Below are 17474 nucleotides of genomic sequence, written 5' to 3' on the forward strand. Positions count from 1 at the left end.
TTTGTTATGGCAGCCACAGAAAACTAATTATAGGTCCATAATCAAAAAAATTTTATGGGTCACTATTCTGTGTTATAATGTTCACAGATCTAAAACAGATTTTAGGCCGGGCGCGGTGGCTCACGCCTGTAATCCTAGCACTCTGGGAGGCCGAGGCAGGCGGATTGCTCAAGGTCAGGAGCTCGAAACCAGCCTGAGCAAGAGCGAGACCCCATCTCTACTATAAATAGAAATAAATTAATTGGCCAACTAATATATATAGAAAAAATTAGCTGGGCATGATGGTGCATGCCTGTAGTCCCAGCTACTCGGAAGCCTGAGGCAGGAGGATTGTTTGAGCCCAGGAGTTTGAGGTTGCTGTGAGCTAGGCTGACGCCACGGCACTCACTCTAGCCTGTGCAACAAAGCGAGACTCTGTCTCAAAAAAAAATAATAATAAAATAAATAAATAAATAAAACAGATTTTAGGCTTTGATTCTTCTAAATCAGCATAAGGAAAATAACATTAACATGTTCCTTGGTGGCATCACAATCAGTCAAATATTTATTGAACTCACAGTTCCATATAAAGCTAAGAGGAAAACATTAAAGGTTAAATGTTGTCCCTCCTCAAAAGTTAACTAAACAGAGAAGTGAAGAGAGAGATGTGATAGCAGTCTTAAACATATTTTATAAGTCAGGTGCCATGGCAAGTGCTTGTGATCTCAGCTACTTGGAAGTCTGAGGCAGGAGGATCATTTGAGTCCAGGAGTTCAAGACCAGCCTAGGCAACACAGGGAGACCCCCATCCCAAAAAATAATAATAAAATAAAACACATCTAGCTGTCCTTATTCTGATAAAAACAAAACAAAAACAACAAAAGAAACACTGACATGACCAGGCGAGGTGGCTCACACCTGTAATTCTAGCACTCTGGGAGGTCCAGGTGGGAGAATCGCTTGAACTCAGGAGTTCAAGACCTGATTGAGCAACAGCAAGACACCATCTCTACTAAAAATATAAAAAATTCATGGGGCATGGTGGCATGCGCCTGTAGTCCCAGCTGCTTGAGAGGCTGAGGCAAAAGAATTACTTGAGCCCAGGAGTTTGAGGTTGCTCTGAGCTAGGCTGACACCACAGCATAATAGCCCAGGCAACAGAGTGAAACTCTGTCTCAAAAAAACAAACAAACAAAAACACTGACACTACTGTTAGACATGGACCTCCCCCAAACTGCATAACAGCATCTAGCAGGAAGAGTTCTGTGATCACTGTGTCAAAGCTGTCAAGAAATTTATTACTTATTGTTCACCTACAATATTCCTGGAAACTGTGGTGAGTGCTTTATGATTGTTTTTTTTTTTTTTTTTGGTTTTTTTTTTTTGAGACAGAGTCTCGCTTTGTTGCCCAGGCTTGAGTGAGTGCCGTGGCTTCAGCCTAGCTCACAGCAACCTCAAACTCCTGGGCTCAAGCAATCCTGCTGCCTCAGCCTCCCGAGCAGCTGGGACTCCAGGCATGTGCCACCATGCCCAGCTAATTTTTCTATATATATTAGTTGGCCAATTAATTTCTTTCTATTTATAGTAGAGACGGGGGTCTCGCTCTTGCTCAGGCTGGTTTTGAACTCCTGACCTTGAGCAATCCGCACACCTCGGCCTCCCAGAGTGCTAGGATTATAGGTGTGAGCCACCTCGCCCAGCCGCTTTATATGTATTACCCGAGATGAATTTACTTTCATTTTTTCATCTAGGAAAATGAGGTTCAGAGCATCTAAGTGACTTGACAAAGGTTGGAGAGAGTACTGAAATCTGGATGTCTGGCTCCAAAGCCTATGTTTTGCTCTGTGACAATGGGTAAGAAGAAAAAAGCCAATGGTTCCATAATAATTTAATTTCTGATTAATAAAAAAGAACTGCTTATCTATGAACCAATGAAAATCTAGCTGGTTTGCTTTACAAGCTTTTCTGCTGCCAACTTTGAGCAATAAAGTAGTGTCCATATCATAGGAGTTCTTCAGACCCATATGGTCTTTCCAGAAAACTATCTGACTCTAAAGGTTATGGAAATATCAATTAAGAGGCTTAACACAGTATTAAAATGTGGGCATAATTTTGATACTAATACACTTTCTAACAGGGCCCCTACATTGGGCCCTGTGTGGTAGCTCACACCTGTAGTCCCAGCCACTCAGGAAGCCAAGGAAGGATTGCTTGAGCCCAAGAGTTCAAGGCTGCAGTGAGCTATGATTGCACTATTGTACTCCAGCCTGGGCAACAGAACGAGACCCTGTCTCTAAAATTAAAATTAAAAGGCCTACATCTAAAACACTGAAACCCCTCTAAGAAAATAACCACTTATAAAAAGAAAATAACCAGACATGCATATAAAGATTTTCAAAAAATTCTCTTTGTTGTATTATTTACCACGATGATAATTTGGAAACAACTTTAATGTCCAACTGTAATGGAATATCTAAATAAAATTTTGATACACAGTGATATATTTGTTAAAAACATTGGAACTTAGATTGGTTTACTATTCTTTTAAAACAGTAAGTTTTTCCATAAGCTTTTGTATGTTTTTATCTGATTTCCTCCTATAATTTAAAACACTAAAACTCATTTACATTGGTTTACTATTCTTTTTTTAAAAAGTAAGTTTTTCCACAAGTTTTGATGTTTTTATGTGATTTCCTCCCATAATTTTGGAAGAAAGAGATCTGTGACATATCTACCAGAATCCACTAAGTTTTATCATGTGGCATAAAATGAACTGCTTTGCATTTTATTCCCAAATAAAGCAAAGATACCATCACTCTCTTAGACTATAAAAAATTACCACCACCACCACCAACAACAACAACAACAACAAAAAGATGACAAAGAAGAAGAAGAGAAGGCAATGGCTCAGTTCTCAAGTCCCAAAAGAACTATGAATCTAGACCCATAAAAAGGCAGTAATATCCTCGGTAAGGCTTGCTGCAGTTCAAACATGTTTTAGGGGTATTACATCACGGAAAACAGGTTGTGCTAGGTCCCTAGATATAAGAACCCATAAGGAAAACTCAGCTGAACAGACATTAACCATCAGAGCCTCACATCAGGTGACACTAAACAGAGCTGGCTCAGTCTGGCTTTCTCTTTTCTGTCTACAGTTTTTACAGTCCAATTTTAAGATAGCCAAAGGCCAAATAAACATTGCTCAGCAATCAGATCATGTCAATAGCACTACACATAATAACAAGAGGACCAACCAAGTTCATGGTCTAATTTTATTTTTATTTTATTTTTTTTAGTAAAGCAATACAAGTATCTAAAAATTTAAAAATTAGATCTGCTTGCTTATAAATAGTAAAGCAGTTTAATAAATATAAAAACACTCTGTTTCTTTTCTTCTCAGAAAAAGACACTAAAAAAAAATAAAATAAAAAGACTCTAGGCCGGGTGCGGTGGCTCACACCTGTAATCCTAGCACTCTGGGAGGCCAAGGCAGGTGGATTGCTCAAGGTCAGGAGTTCGAAACCAGCCTGAGCAAGAGCAAGACCCCGTGTCTACTATAAATAGAAAGAAATTAATTGGCCAACTAATACATATAGAAAAAATTAGCCGGGCATGGTGGCACATGCCTGTAGTCCCAGCTACTTGGGAGGCTGAGGCAGCAGGATTGCTTGAGCCCAGGAGTTTGAGGTTGCTGTGAGCTAGGCTGACGCCATGGCACTCATTCTAGCCTGGGCAACAAAGTGAGACTCTGTCTCAAAAAAAATAAATAAATAAATAAAATAAAAAGACTCTAGATTTCTGGGAGGAAAACAAGTATCCTCTATCTTGAATAACAACTGAAATTAATCTGAGACTAAGGGCCGGGCACTGTGGTTCATGCCTGTAATCCTAGTACTCTGGGAGGCTGAGGTGGGAGGATCACTTGACGTCATGAGTTGAGACCAACCAACAGGAACGAGACCCCCATCTCTACTAAAAATGGAAAAAAATTAGCCAGGTGTAGCATGGTGGTGCACGCCTGTAGTCCCAGCTACTGGGGAGGCTGAGGCAGGAGGATCGCTTGAGCCCAGGAGTTTGAGGTTGCTATGAGCTGGGCTGATGGCACAGCAGAGGTTTGAGGCTGCTATGAGCTAGGCTGACGGCACAGCATTTTAGCTCGGGCAAAAGAGTGAGACTATCTCAAAAAATAAATAAAATAAACATTTTTGTTAAATACTTACAGATTGAATTTTTTCTTAGTCTCAGATTTTTTTTTTTTTTTTTGAGATAGAGTGGCCTCTTGCCTCAGCCTCCTGTATAGTTGGGAACATGGGTACACACCACGACACCTGGCTAATTTTTTCTATTTTTATTAGAGATGGGGTCTTACTCTTGCTCAGGCTGGTCTCGAACTCCTGAGTTCAAGCAATCCTCCCGCCTCAGCCTTCCAGAGTGCTAGGATTACAAGTATGAGACTCCATGCCCGGCCAGTAACAAAAAAATTTTAAACCACATTGCTGGCGTAACTTTTTTTTTTTTTTTTTTGAGACAGAGTCTCACTTTGTTGCCCAGGCTAGAGTGAGTACCATGGCGTCAGCCTAGCTCACAGCAACCTCAAACTCCTGGGCTCAAGTGATCCTCCTGCCTCAGTCTCCCGAGTACCTGGGACTAAAGGCATGTGCCACAATGCCCAGCTAATTTTTTTCTATATATATTAGTTGGCCAATTAATTTCTTTTTATTTGTAGTAGAGACGGGGTCTTGCTCTTGCTCAGGCTGGTTTCGCACTCCTGACCTTGAGCAATCCACCCGCCTCGGCCTCCCAGAGTGCTAGGATTACAGGTGTAAGCCACTGGGCACGGCCAATTTCTTTCTATTTTTTTTAGTAGAGATGGGGTCTCGCTCTTGCTCAGGCTGGTTTCGAACTCCTGAGCTCAAAGGATCCTCCTGCTTCGGCCTCCCAGAGTGCTAGGAAGGGCAGAACTGTTAATATATATATATGCAGTGACTTTAAATAGTGCTAAAATGCTTTTTTTTTTAATTCACGAAGTTCAAAAGAGAACTAATGTCCATAAACCCAAGCCCGAAAAAGCTTATTCTGCCTTCCCAAATTTATCCTTTATTCTAATATTACTTATAAACACACATTGAAATAGCAAAATATAAATACAGACTTCAATTTATGTGAGCATACTTCTGAAACAATACTCTCACAATGATTTATTTCTTCTCTCTCTCCCAAAATGAATGAAATGTACAGAGGAAAGAAAACTTCAATCTAACAAGCATCTATCAATCGATTGCTATGTGCAAAGTTTGTGCTCTCCATAGATTACCAGAAGACTTAAAAATTTTTTTACTGCTTATCACATATATATTAAGCACAGTGCCAGGCAAGTAGGGTTATAGAAATAAACATGATGGTCCCTTCTTCAAGGAGTTCACAGACAGACAATGATGGTCATGTACATTTGTTCAGCACTTAAGGATGTGTCAGACCCTGTTCTAAATACCTCATTTAATCCTTATAAAAGCATACGTGATATTATGTTTTAAAGATTCCTTCAAGAGGGAAAAAAATATATATATGTTATAGGTATATCTCCATTTTACAGATAAGAAAACTAAAGAGGGCCGGGCGCTGTGGCTTACGCCTGTAATCCTAGCTCTTGGGAGGCCGAGGCGGGCGGATTGCTCAAGGTCAGGAGTTCAAAACCAGCCTGAGCGAGACCCCATCTCTACTATAAATAGAAAGAAATTAATTGGTCAACTGATATATATATAAAAAAATTAGCCGGGCATGGTGGCGCATGCCTGTAGTCCCAGCTACCCGGGAGGCTGAGGCAGAAGGATCACTGGAGCCCAGGAGTTTGAGGTTGCTGTGAGCTAGGCTGACGCCACGGCACTCACTCTAGCCCAGGCAACAAAGTGAGACTCTGTCTCAAAAAAAAAAAAAAAAAGAAAACTAAAGAGATTAAGTGGCTTGCCCAAGGGCACACAACTGGCAAAGTTGGGACTGGATTCTTTTTTTTTTTTTTTTTTTTTTTTTTGAGACAGAGTCTCGCTTTGTTGCCCAGGCTAGAGTGAGTGCCGTGGCGTCAGCCTAGCTCACAGCAACCTCAAACTCCTGGGCTCGAGTGATCCTTCTGCCTCAGCCTCCCGGGTAGCTGGGACTACAGGCATGCACCACCATGCCCGGCTAATTTTTTATATATATATCAGTTGGCCAATTAATTTGTTTCTATTTATAGTAGAGACGGGGTCTCGCTCTTGCTCAGGCTGGTTTTGAACTCCTGACCTTGAGCAATCCGCCCGCCTCGGCCTCCCAAGAGCTAGGATTACAGGCGTGAGCCACAGCGCCTGGCCGGGACTGGATTCTTAACTGTCAAACATTGAGCCTCACAATATGATACTTCAGATTATTGTAACAGTAATTACAATAATAAAAATGGTAATAGTTAAGATTTAATGCCTTTGTACTATGATAAATTATTTATGTATATTATCTCATTTAATCCTCCCATCAACCTGATACATAACTCCTACTTCACAGACGAGAAAACTGAGATTATAGATATTACACAATTTGCTCAAGGTCCCCTAATTTCCATGAAACACAACCATCCTGAATCTCCCCTCTGAATTCCACATTTCTTGGTCCACCTGCCAACTTGCTATCTCCTGATTTGCCATTCTCAAAACCTGTTCCCCACGAAGTCTTCCCCAGTGCAGTTATGGCCATTCGATTCCTCCAGCTGTTCAAGTCAAAACCTATAAGAGTCATCCTTGATGCCTTCCTTCCTGTGCTAATATCCCACATCCAGTTGATTAGGAAATACTCGGCCTCTTTCTAAAATATTTAGAATTCAACTATTCCTCTCCACCTCCACTGCTACCACATGGTCCTAGCCACCACTGGTTCTATATGGATTACTGCAATATCCTCCTAATTTGATTTTCATAGCTTCAAATAGGTATATAATGAAACATAACAGTCCTCCACCCTGCCCATACCATGCTGAATCTACTCCCCAGAGGGAACCACTTTCAACTCTTTTAGCTGTTTCTTCTATTTTCCTCCATACATCCAGCTACCATACTTACACTATTATTTCTGACCTTATCTACTGACTTTCCAGTGTAGAGGCTGACAATCCAGCACTCTTAAACTATTTCCCTTCCAATACTGTTATAACACAATTTGGGGTAAAATCAATAGGGGAGAAAATCCAGACTTAGCATTTACATTATTTTCACTAATTATAAGTAGGCCAAGTACTATATTATGATTATATTTTTTATTTTTTATGTTTTGCCTCTTTTTCATTTGCTTAGTTATTACATTCCAGAGCCTCCAATAGAATTGTAAAGTTCTTCTGAATATGGATTTCCACCCTGCCAAACATGTCAAGAAATCTGTAAATTCTTTCCTCATAGCCCCTCTTCAGCATCTCTGCTGGACACCGTAATCCTTCTGCACCAATTTGAACTGCTTATTCTGTAGGCTTATTCTGTTACACAGCAGTCATCTTGGGGCTTCCTGTTATTTTTCTACACCCCTTCTTTCTAGATCTTATGGCTTCCATTTTATTTTTATTTTGTTTACCCCCTTGTTTTGATGGGACATATCCTCCAGTACCTTCAGAAAAAAGGGCACACGAAAGGCAAATTTTTTGAAAATTTGCCTGTCTTGAAAATGTCTTTCTTCTCTCATGCTTGACTGGTAGTTTGGCTTGAGACAGAATTCTAAGTAGGAAATCATTTTCTCTCAGAAAGGATGTTCCATTGCTCTAGATTCCAGAGCTGGTGCTGAGGCCTAATACCATTCTGATTTTCAACTCTATGTATGGAATCTGGGGGTTTTTCCTATAAGTGCTTAGAATCTTCTTTTTATTACTCATATTCTAAAAGTACATAATGATTTGTTCTGAAGTAGGTGTTTTTCTTTCATTGTCCTGGGTACCCAGTGGACTTTTTCTTTTCTTTGAGACAGGGTCTTGCTCTGTCACTCAGGCTGGAATGCACTGGTGTTATCATGGTTCATGGCAGACTCAAATTCTGAGCTAATTTGAAAAAAAAAATTTTAGAGACAGAGTCACCTCTTAGTTGCAAGAAATGGTGGTGGTGACTTCCAGGCCCACTAACCCCTTAAAAGATTTTCAATAGTCCTCCTATTTTTAGTCCAAGCCTGATACCCATCTTCAGTTCCTGAGCTTTTTAACCCTTTGTACTCGCTTGTTTTTTTCTCATTATCCACTCGACATTATCCACACTTGACATCCCAGTGCAAAGGGTTAAAGTTTCTGTGATGCAAACTGACTGTGTCTAATTGGTACCAGCTTCCAGAGATACCACTATAGGCACTGCAAATACAATGGTGAACAAGATAAAGTTCTACCTGCCTGGACTCATCCAATACCGGAAGCTTTAAGCAGTAAGTAAAAAAATAAATGAATAAAATAATTTCAGAAGTGATAAGAATTATAAAGATAAAGCAGGGTAAGGGAATCAATAGTGATATGGATGGCTACTTTAGACAGGCTAGTCATAAAGGTTTCTTTGAGGAGGGGCTATCTCAGAAGCATGTCATATGATTCTGGGATAAAGACAATCTAGGGGCCAGGCCCGGTGGCTCATGCCTGTAATACTAGCACTGTGGGAGGCTGAGGCGGGAGTATGGCTCAAGGTCAGGAGTTCGAAACCAGCCTGAGTAAGAGCAAGACCCCCGTCTCTACTTAAAAAAAGAAAGAAATTAAATGGCCAACTAAAAATACATAGAAAAAAATTAGCCGGGCATTGTGGTGCATACCTGTAGTCCCAGCTACTCAGGAGGCTGAGGCAGAAGGCTTGCTTGAGCCCAGGAGTTTGAGATTACTGTGAGTAAGGCTGACCCATGGCACTCACTCTAGCCTGGGCAACAAAGTGAGACTCTGTCTCAAAAAAAAAAAAAAAAAAAAAAAAGACAATCCAGGAAATGGCCAAAAGTAAGTACAAAGACCTTGAAGGCAGAGAGGGGGAAGCTTGGTGTGTTTGAGAAACAAGCCGACTCAACATGGTTAGAATGGTGATCTAGGCCCTTTTGTTACAACAGAGGGGTCTGTTCACCATTCTGTGGAAATGATAAAAAACAAACAAAAAAAATAGAATAGTGATCTATCAGAAATAAGGTCAGAGTAGGTAGGCCAAATCGTTTAAGGCCTGGTAGGTTAAAGCACAGAGTTTGGATTTTATTTGAAGGGTGACAAAAAGCCATATTAGGAAACTCAGCATAGAGATGACATGATCTGATTTACCTTTCAAAAATTCATTCTGGCTGGTGAGGTGGCTCATGCCTATAGTCCTAGCACTCTGGGAGGCAGAGGCAGGAGAATCACTTGAGCTCTGGAGTTTGATACCAGCCTGAGCAAGAGTGTGATCTCATCGCTACCAAAAATAGAAAAAATCAGCCAGGTGTGGTGGCGCGCACCTATAGTCCCAGCTACTCAGGAGGGTGAGGCAGAGGATCACTTGGGCCAAGGAATTTGAGGTGTAGAGAGCTACAATGAAGCCCCTGCTGTCTACCCAGGGCAACAGAGTAAGATTCTGTCTCCAAAATAAAAATAAATTATAATTCTGGCTATTGTGGGGGAAAAGGGAAAACTAGGAGATCAATTAGGAGGGTTAAGCCAGAGTAGTAAATGTGGAAGTGGTAAGAAGTAGTCAGATTCAGGACATATTTTAAAGATAATGCTAAACTATTTGATAGTTTGAAATAGGGTTTAAGAGAAATACATTAAAAATGACTTGCAGGTTTTTGGCCTAAGTAATAGATGAATGGTGGCTTCATTTACTGAAATGGGAAAGGTCTGGAAAGGAAAAAATGGAGTGGGGCAGGAAATTAATCAATAGTGGTCCATAATGGGTACTTAGTAAATGGTAGCCATTGTTTATATTAAAAGTCATCTTCTTTCTGGATTGTAGTACTTCACTACCCACTGATAATGACATAAATATTGCTGAAGCTTATTCCATAATTTATTTTACAAAATTTTTCTGGTTATATGAAATTAGAACTTCAACTCGAGTCCTAAATCATTGGACCTTCTACACTGCCACAGTGAAGAGAAACAAATGTTAAGACACCCTTATCAATATGCTATTATAGTATTACAAAAGATGCTTTGAGAACTCTCTTTAGACTCTTTCACCTAGTCACCCACTAGGATTACACTGATAAAATCAGAGATCCACATTAATCCATCATTTTAAAATACTGCCCATTTATTCTGGAACATACCCAACACCCACACTGACCCATCCCTAAGATAATATATTTTTAAAATCTGATCATTTAAAAATTATTCAACATCGTTTGAGCTCAGGAGTTCGAGACTAGCCTGAGTAAGAGCAAGACCCTGTGTCTACTAAAAAAAAAAAAAAAATAGGAAGAAATTAGCTATTAGTCAGCCTTTTTTCATGATGGCAAAGAAAAAGAAAAAAAAAAAACCAAATAAAGAAAACAAATTAAAAAAAAAAAAAAGAAATTAGCTGGATAAGTACAAGTGTGTATGTGTGTGTGTGTGTGTGTGTGTGTGTATAAAATAAGCTGGGCATGGTGGCGCATGCCTGTAGTCCCAGCTACTCGGGAGGCTGAGGAAGAAGGATTGCTTGAGTCCAGGAGTTTGAGGTTGCTGTGAGCTAGGCTAACGCCACGACACTCTAGCCTGAGCAATAGAGTGAGACTCAGTCTCAAAAAAAAACACAAAAAAATTATTCAACATGAGGTTAAATAATTTGTCCTGGAGAACACAATTATAAAATGGTAGAGCTGTATAAAGTAAGTAAGAAAAAGAGTGGACAATAAGATTAGAAAAACAGATTAAATCTTAACTGCCTTAAAGATTTTTATTTATTTATTTTAGTCTAAAGGATTTTTGACTCAAATCTGAAATCAATGTGAGCCATGAAATATTTTTAAGAAATAAACTATAAAATTAAATGTGTGTATTAAGAAGAGTGAAAAAGAGAGTGAAGATGTAGGGGAAATCATTTACTTCAGGTAAAAATTAAGAGGGCTGAATTACAGCAGATATATAAGGGAAGGAATAGATATAAGTCTTTATTTAGAATCAAAGCTGAGGTTCTGATTAAAAGTAAGGAACAAACACAATTACTAAAGATAACTGTGGGATTTATCAGAATGGGTAACTGGAAAAATGGCTATCTCATCTTAATAAATGAAACTGGGCAAATATCCTGCCATGTTCTCATAGCATTAGCTGATGTTAGTCTGTTTCCTACATGTATAATTTGCTTCCTAAGGAGAACATCTGGGAGACAACCTGCCTCTATTTATCTTGTATTCATCATGTTATCATCTAGCACAGGAATGGACTGAGTAGTTCCAAGTAAATATTTGGTGAATTGAAGGCATATTCTTCATTTTAACACAATGACAACCATGTTGTTGCAAATGAATTTTGAAGGAGAGCTAAAACAGTTTTGAATGAAAATTAGTAGATCATAATGTGACCTAAAAAGAAGCAAGCATGAGAATGTGAATGAGGAGTCTAAAAGAAATATTAAATTTCTCATGGCATGAAGAGCAACAAAGAAGTATGAGAACAAATCCTAGTATAAGTCCTCAGAAAGGCCACTGGGGAGTGGAAGTGAGCAGGGCAGGGAATTGGGTTACAGATCTTGACACAAGACTTCCTGGCATAAACAACCTTATTCACAAAAGGTCCAAACAATCAGTCCCTACACTCAACAAAGTACTTCACTGTTCCTTTTTTTAACTGATAACTTAGAGCAACTGACGATAAAATAATCAATCTTAACTGTACCCATGTATAAAAAAATACATACACAGGAACAAAATTTACACACCTAATGCCTCTATGATTTACCAGGCCCACTCTTTTCCTTCCAAATAAAAATCATAGGAAGGAGGGAGACAAAAGGAAAAAGGGAAGCACAGAGTGAAGGGGTCAAGAAAAAAAGAGAAAACTACAACAAAAGTTCAGCTCACTCACTCCTGCTGGGCACACAATAACTATGGCAGCAGAGGACCAAGGCATGCCTAGAGGATTAGATGCCTACCATCTGGCAGATCATACAGATAGTCTTCCTTCCCAAATAGACTTTCCAAATCATGAATACAGTCATTTTTAACTTTTCTTTCTTTCTTTTTTTTTTTTTTTAAGCAGGAGACTCTTCTTCAAACTCTTAAACATAAATTCAATATGAAACAGATAAAAAGTGGAGCTGCATTGGCTAGATGAAGCTGAGAGGGGAATGGAAGCCTCATCAGCTCAGCAACCTCCCTCCCCTGAGGCAGGAAGATCACTCGAGGTTGGGAGATCGAGACTACAAGCCTGAGCCAGAGCAAGAGCAAGACCCCATCTCTACCAAAAAAAAAGAAAAATTAGCTGGGCGTGATGGCATGTGCCTGTAATCCCAGCTACTTGGGAGGCTGAGGCAGAAGATCACTTGAGTCCAGGAGTCTGAGGTTGCAGTGAGCTATGATGATGCCACTGCACTCTAGCCTAGGTGACAGAGTGAGACTTTGTCCCAAAAAAAAAAAGCCTCCCTCCCAGAGCCAGCTACTGATTTCACATCTGTGAAATCCTAAGGTTCTATGAGATGCATTCTTCCCAATTTAGATCTAATCTCAGTTTGGGGGAAAACTCTTCATACTTCTACCTCAGCTTCTGCACCTATAAAAGAGAGCATACAGGCTGGCACGGCGGCTTACACCTGTAATCCTAGTATTTTGGGAGGCTGAGGCAGGAAGATCACCTGAAGCTAGTTCAAGAACAGCCTGGGTGGCAGAGCGAGACCCTGTCTCTATAATAGAAAAATTAGCCAGGTGTAGTGGGTGTGCACCTGTAGGTGTGCACCAGCTACTCAGGGGCCTGAGGCAGGAGGATCACTTAAGCCCAAGAGTTTGAGGTTGCAGTGAGCTATAATGATGCCACTGTACTCTAGTCCAGGCAACAGAGCAAGACCCTTTCTCGAAAGAAAATAAAGACAGCGTATAGTATTTATAGCTTGAAAGCAGACTAAGAGTCGTACTAACAGTAATCAAAAAATTTACATTGTAAAGTGTTAAAAGTAAATTGCTAAGACAACTAAGAAGCATTTGGAAAATACAAATTCTAAGAACTTTAAGAATAAAACATAGTCATGCTTAGTTTGACTAAGGAGTCCTAGGGAAGTATAATAAATGTTTCTAGTGCCTTAGTACTGCCTTTGGGTAACAAAAACAAAGAGGATTTAGCTTGCTCTAGGCCACTGATTAGGATAATTTCCTTTTATTATATTCAAAGTATACAATGAAAAGTGAAAACACAAAAACATGAAAGATAAAAACTTAGAAGCTTCTTTTAAAAATTAATTCACTTCCAAGCTTTTAAACTACAGTATATTGTAGACATATGGCTTATGCAGAACAAAAACAGTTACTATCATAGTGCAAACCTACTGAGGTTAACAATAATTATAATTGTCATGTATTATACTTACAGTGCGACAGTTCCTGTGATAGAAGTTTTATATACATTATCTCATTTGTCCACTTATTATGAAGATCAGGATAGAGTTAATATTACCTTTCATTCTTTTTTTTTTTTGAGACAGGATCTCACTGTGTCTCCCAGACTGGAGTGCAGTAGTGTGATCACAGCTCACAGCAACCTCCAACTCCTAGGCTCAAGTGATCCTCCTGCCTCCACCTCCCAAGTAGCTGGGACTACAGGCACATGCAAACATGCTCAGTTAATTTTTTAATTTTTTTATAGAGATGGGGTCTTGCTGTGTTGCCCAGGCTGGTCTTGAACAGAGCTCCTGGCCTCAAGTGATCCTTCTACCTTGGCCTCCCAAAGTTCTGAGATAACAGGCACGAGCCACTGTACACCTGGCCTAATGCTACCTTTCATACATTAGAAAACTTAGCTGAAAACAAAGAATATTACATCTTCTAAGATGCGGGAGGGGAATCATTCCTAAGCAATAGGAACAAAAGGAGATAAGCTAGGAAAGCCTATCAGAGAGACGAGGAACAGGAATGGTAACAATGGTCTCATCACAACACTACTACATGTTTCTAGCCTGGAACACATGTATGTCTAGTGAAACAAGGGCAAAGATATAGGTGGACTCTAGCCCAGCATTGTCCAATACAATGGACACTAGCTTCATGTGGCAATTTAAACTTAAACTACATCAAATAAAAAAAGAATTTCTTGTTTGCATTGGCTCATTTCTTTTTTTTCTTTTTTTTTTTTTGAGACAGAGTCTCACTCTGTTGCCCAGGCTAGAGCGCTGTGGCGTCAGCCTAGCTCACAGCAACTTCAAACTCCTGGGCTCAAGCAATCCTTCTGCCTCAGCCTTCCGAGTAGCTGGTACTACAGGCATGTGCCATCATGCCCCATTAATATTTTCTATATATATTTTTAGTTGGCCAATTAATTTCTTTCTATTTTTAGTAGAGACAGGGTCTCACTCTTCCTCAGGCTGGTCTTGAACTCCTGACCTCGAGCAATCCTCCTCAGCCTCCCAGAATGCTAGGATTATAGGCATAAACCACCTCGCCCAGCCTGAATTTCCTTCTTTGTAAAGGACATAAGTATTCTATTGTGTATATATACCATATTTTCTTTATTAATTCATCAGCTGATGGGCACTTAGATTGATTCCAAATCTTGGCTATTGTGAATACTGCTGCAGTGAACATGAGAGTGCAGATATCCCTTTGACATATTAATTTCAATTCCCTTGGATACAACCCCAGAAGCGGGATTGCTAGATCATGCAGTAGTTCTATTTTTAGTTTTCTGAGGAATTTCCATAATGGTTGTACTAATTTATATTCCCACCAACGGTGTACAAAGGTTCTCTTGTCATCACTTGTCATCTTTCATCATTTTGCTAATAGCCATTCTAACGGGTATTAAGTAATATCTCATTACAGTTTTATTTGTTTGTTTGTTTTAAATAGGCAGGGTCTCAGTTTGTTGCCCAGGCTGGAGTAGTGGCACCATCATAGCTCACTGCAGACTTGAATTCCTGGGCCCAAGCAATCCTCCCACTTCAGCCTCCTTAGTAGCTAGGACTACTGCCATGCCCCACCATGCCTGGCTTATTTTTTTTTTTTTTTTTTTTTCATTTTGTATTTTTGTGGAGACAAGGTCTTGCTATGTTGCTTGTTTTAGAAGCTCAGTAAGTGTTACCTGTTATTTTCCTGTGGCCTGTTCTTTCAATGGCCTCCAGCAGCTTGTCTGTCTTTTTTTGTGTGTCCTTTTTTTTTTAAGACATGAGGTCTTGCTCTGTCACCCAGACTGAAGTACAGAGACGTGATCATAAACTCATAGCCTCAATTCTGGCCTCAAGTGATCCTCAAATACAATTCCTGGCCTCAAGTGATCCTCCAGCCTCAGCCTCTCAAAGTGTTTAGATTACAGGCATGAGCCACCATGCCCAGCCTCATTGTGGTTTTAATTTTCATTTCCATAATGATTAGTGTGATACTGAGCATTTTTTCATGAATCTGTTGGCTATCTGTATATCCTCTTTTAAGAAATGTCTATTCAGATTCTTTGCCCATTTTTAAACTGGGTTATTTGTTTTCTTGCTACTGAGTGGTTTGAGTTATTTACATATTTTTGATACAAACCCCTTATCAGATATATGGTTTGCAAATATTTTCTTCCTTTCTTCCAGTATTTTCTCTTCACTCTGTTATTTCCTTTGCTGTGCAGAAACTTTTAGTGTGATGCAATTCCATTTGTCTATTTTGCTTTTGTTGCCTTGCTTTAGGGATCATATCCAAAATATTAGTCTCTAGACCAATGTTATAGAGATTTTCCCCTATGTTTTCTTCTAGTAGTTTTACAGTTTCAGGTTATACTGTACCGCTTCTATTACATAACAACTATATTTTAAAATTTTGTTGTAATGGAATAATTTTTTTTTTTTTTTTTTTGAGATAGGGTCTCACTTTGTCGCCTGAGCTAGAATGCAGTGGCATCATCATAGCTCACGGCAGCCTCCAACTCCTGGGCTCAAGTGATCCTCCTGCCTCAGACTCCCAAGTAGCTGGCACCCACCACCATGTCGGCTGATTTTTTTAATTTTTTGTAGAAATGGGTCTCACTATTGCCCAAGCTGGTCTCAAACTCCTGACTTCAAGCAATCCTCCTGCCTCAGCCTCCCAAAGTGCTAGGATTATAGGCATGAGCCACTGTAATCTAAAAATTTACTCAAAGTCACTCTTTCATGCATTTGCCCATCCAATTCACAGTGAGAAGAGTAAGGAAAGGAATGAGGAAACAGAAAAAGGTTGGCAGGAAATATGCCAAAATGCTAACTAACATTCATCTTATCCCTAAGTGCTGAGATTAAGACCAATTTTTATTTTCTTGTTTTTACTAACTCTATTTTCTAAATGTTTCCATAGCAATTCTGTATCACTTCTGTAATAATAATGAAACAATAAAAATATTATTTGAGCAAAATGAAAATATGATCATCTTAAAACTTCCTGAGCAGAATATCAAATCAAGCCTCACTCATTTCACTCTCAAACATGGTGGAAGCTCAAACCAATTTCTTGGCACCAGTCTTCCATAGCTAAACCATACTGTGTCTTGCCTTCAGTTACCCTGTCATGCAATTCCCTTCTCAGAATCCGATATACAGAGCATAAAATACAAACTTTTTGGCTTTATGCAAAGCATTTTTGAATAATTTGGCTCAATTTTACCTTTCTACCTTCATCTACCAATACTATCAGTCCTCAGTTTTTCTAGGAGGAACCTGGTACAAAGGACTCAGGCCTTAAAGTCCAAGACCCTGACCAATACGTAATCTCATGGCCTCAGTTTCTTCAATGGAGAACAGTTGTGAAGATTAAATTTTTCAGTAATGCACTGAGCATTCAACAAGCCTTCAATAAATGTTGGTTCTCATTATTGTCATTGTTAGCCAAATGCGTTTTTATTCATTGACTTCTCAAAAAGCTTTGCACGTTTATATATGTTTTATGTATCACTATTTTGCTCCTTTCTGAGTTCCTTCCCTATCTTCTAAAATTCTATTAAAATTCAAGGTCCGGTTCAAGGCCCCTCTTCCAAGAAGGCTTTCCTGACTCTGCCAAGTTAATATGATCGCTCACTCCTTTGAACATTTACAGCACTTAAAATTTATTCTACCCAAATGGTGGTGTCTTGGTTCATTTATTAAATATTAATTCTTTTTCCATCAATGTAAGTCCCCAGAGTATAATTCCTTGCTAGCAGACACTCTATCTTATATACACCTATCTTATATACACCTTTGTGATGTCTCATGCATAATCAGGCATATATTAGATGCTCAAAAAATGTGTTAAACTGATTGATGGATTTGAAAGAAAGTCAGTACAATAAAAATACTGGCTAAATATTTTTGTGCTGGACTATAAAGTCTACATAAATATCGAAAATTTCAAGTAAGCAGTATAATTTAATTTCATGATTTAGTACCACTGACCAAATA

General features: G+C 39.3%; 1 protein-coding gene across 3 annotated transcripts in view; it reads right to left on the reverse strand.

The window, feature by feature from the left end:
* TESK2 (testis associated actin remodelling kinase 2) overlaps positions 1 to 17474 on the reverse strand; it is a 130915-nt gene that overhangs the window by 41458 nt on the left and 71983 nt on the right. The window lies entirely within an intron of this gene.

This window comes from Microcebus murinus, chromosome 2, assembly GCF_040939455.1.
Source record: "Microcebus murinus isolate Inina chromosome 2, M.murinus_Inina_mat1.0, whole genome shotgun sequence".
Lineage (NCBI taxonomy): Eukaryota > Metazoa > Chordata > Mammalia > Primates > Cheirogaleidae > Microcebus > Microcebus murinus.